Below are 2,547 nucleotides of genomic sequence, written 5' to 3'. Positions count from 1 at the left end.
CTGGTGCTACTGCCTTCCTATTGCTGACCTATTGCTGGCAAACAAATGGTGCTAACCTTTGGCCGGGCTTTAGGCAGGAGAGACCGTTTAGAACTTCCTGCTGGCATTGCCATATTTATTGAAAACCCAGACAGACCTAGTATGTGGGGAATGAGTCAGAAAATCAAAAACCGGAAAAGGTCTAAAAGAAACGGGTATTTTAAACTACCTTCTAAACATTTATGTTTCTGACCAGAGATTCATGCTGCTCTTAATACTTGCCACAGAACCTTATTTTTACAGTGGATAATACTTGCTAGAGAACCTTATTTTTACAGTGGGTAATGGTCAATGGTCATAGATGAGAACTGTCTATATCACACACCCCAAACACACATATACACATGCGCGTGCACCCACACCCACACCCACACTCCACCCACACACACGGGGGGGGGGAGAGGGAGAGACAAGGCTCAGGGAGCATTACAGAACAAGTAGAATGAACCAGACAGGGAGAGGAGGGCTGTGCAATGCTACACTCACAAACTCACCCCAGCTGTGGCTCTTTGCATAAGACCTGCACAGGATCAAGCTCCTGGGTGACCCAGCCCTGACTGCTGAGCTGTTAGCAGCCAATGGCTGCTGAGGGGGAAGGATTCCACTTCTCTGGAGGTACAGCTGCTGGCAGGTTGCTCACGCCCCAGTAGATGGCCCCACACCCATGCCCATATGGGCAGCAGCAACTGGACTCAGTGGGTTATTAATTTACAAAACAAAGACACGAGGTTGGAAGGAAGCTGCGCTGTGGAGTTCTGAGAGGGAGCTAATTATTTTTAAAAAAGGCTGGTTAAAACACAACAAAAATGACAAAATGCAATGACAAAAGGGAACAAATAAAGACTCAGACATGTCAAAAACTGAAGAGGCCTACAGGGAGTATTTGGTGCTTTTGTGTAGATGTGTGGGTTAAGACATATTTTTTCTTAAGATCTTTTTTTTAATTGATTGTTCTAGCTACAAAGATTATCCCACCAATTTAAAGAAGAAGGTACGTGTGTATTCAGAGTAGCAAATGCCAAGGTAGTATTTCTATCATATGAATGACGTGAGTCATTCAGAAATATAGTTCATGAAAATTCCAGTTGAGGCTCTCTGCTCCTCCCTGTTCCAGAGACAGCTGCATTTTTTCATGCAGGGCCAGCCTCGTCCCTTAGACACTATGGTGAAGGTCAAAGTGAACAGATTTGGCCAAATTGGATGCCTGATTACCAGGGCTGCCTGCATCTCTGGCAAAGTGGAGATTGTTGCCATCAATGACCCCTTCGTCGACCTCAACTACATAATCTACGTGTTCCAGGAAGAGTCTACCCATGGCAAGTTCAAAGGCACAGTCAAGGCTGAGAACAGGAAGCTTGTCATCAACGCAAGCCCATCACCATCTTCCAGGAGCAAGATCCCGCCAACATCAAATGGGGCGACGCTGGTGCCGAGTATGCTGTGGAATCTACTGGTGTCTTCACCACCATGGAGAAGGCTGGGGCCCACTTGAAGGGTAAGGTCAAAAGAGTTATCATCTCTGCCCCTTCCGCTGATGCCCCTATGTTTGTGATGAACCATGAGAAGTATGAGAACTCACTCAAGACTGTCAGCAATGCTTCCTGCACCACCAACTGCTTAGCCCCCCTGGCCAGGGTCATCCATGACAACTTTGGCATCCTCAAAGGACTCGTGACCACAGTCCATGCCATCACTGCTACCCATAAGACTGTGGATGTCCCCTCTGGAAAGCTTAGATGTGATGGGGCTACCCAGAACATCATCCCTGCATCCACTGGTGCTGCCAAGGCTATAGGCAAGGTCATCCCAGAGCTGAACCAGAAGCTCACTGGCATGGCCTTCCGTGTTTCTACCCCAACTTGTCTGTCGTGGATCTGACATGCCGACTGCAGAAACCTTCCAAGTATGATGACATCAAGAAGGTGGTGAAGCAGGCATCCGAGGGCCCACTAAAGGACATCCTGGGCTACACTGAGAACTAGGTTGTCTCCTGCAACTTCAACAGTGACTCCCACTGTTCCACCTTTGATGCTGGGGCTGGCATTGTCCCCAATGACAACTTTGTAAAACTCATTTCCTGGTATGACAATGAATACGGCTACAGCAACAGGGTGGTAGCCCTCATGGCCTACATGGCCTCCAAGGAGTAAGAAGCCCTGGACACCCACCCCAGCAAGGACACAGGAGCAAGAGAGAGGCCCTCAGCTCCTGAGGAGTCCCTGTCCCAACTCAGCCCCTGACACTGAGCATCTCCCTCACAGTTTCCATCCCAGATCCCCAAAATAGTGGGAGGGGCCCAGGGAGCCCTACTTTCTTGAATACCATCAATAAAGTTCACTGCACCCACCCCCCAAAAAAATTCCAGTTGACATAAGCAGAGGAAACCAGAATGAAGAAGGTAAGATTAGAAATGATCAAAACAGCAACAAAAAGCTAGTATCAAAGTTTCTCTGCTGATTCACACTGGATCTGTGCATTGATTTCATTAAACCATAAAGACTGGAATTA

General features: G+C 47.8%; 1 pseudogene; it reads left to right on the top strand.

Annotated features, from left to right (window-relative positions):
• The first annotated feature begins 1,201 nt into the window (after window positions 1–1,201).
• Window positions 1,202–2,189, top strand: LOC110549509 (glyceraldehyde-3-phosphate dehydrogenase-like; annotated as a pseudogene).
• Window positions 2,190–2,547: the final 358 nt, after the last annotated feature.

This window comes from Meriones unguiculatus, chromosome 11, assembly GCF_030254825.1.
Source record: "Meriones unguiculatus strain TT.TT164.6M chromosome 11, Bangor_MerUng_6.1, whole genome shotgun sequence".
NCBI lineage: Eukaryota > Metazoa > Chordata > Mammalia > Rodentia > Muridae > Meriones > Meriones unguiculatus.
The sequence above is the reverse complement of the archived record's forward strand: the minus strand, read 5'-3'. Positions and strand labels throughout refer to the sequence as shown.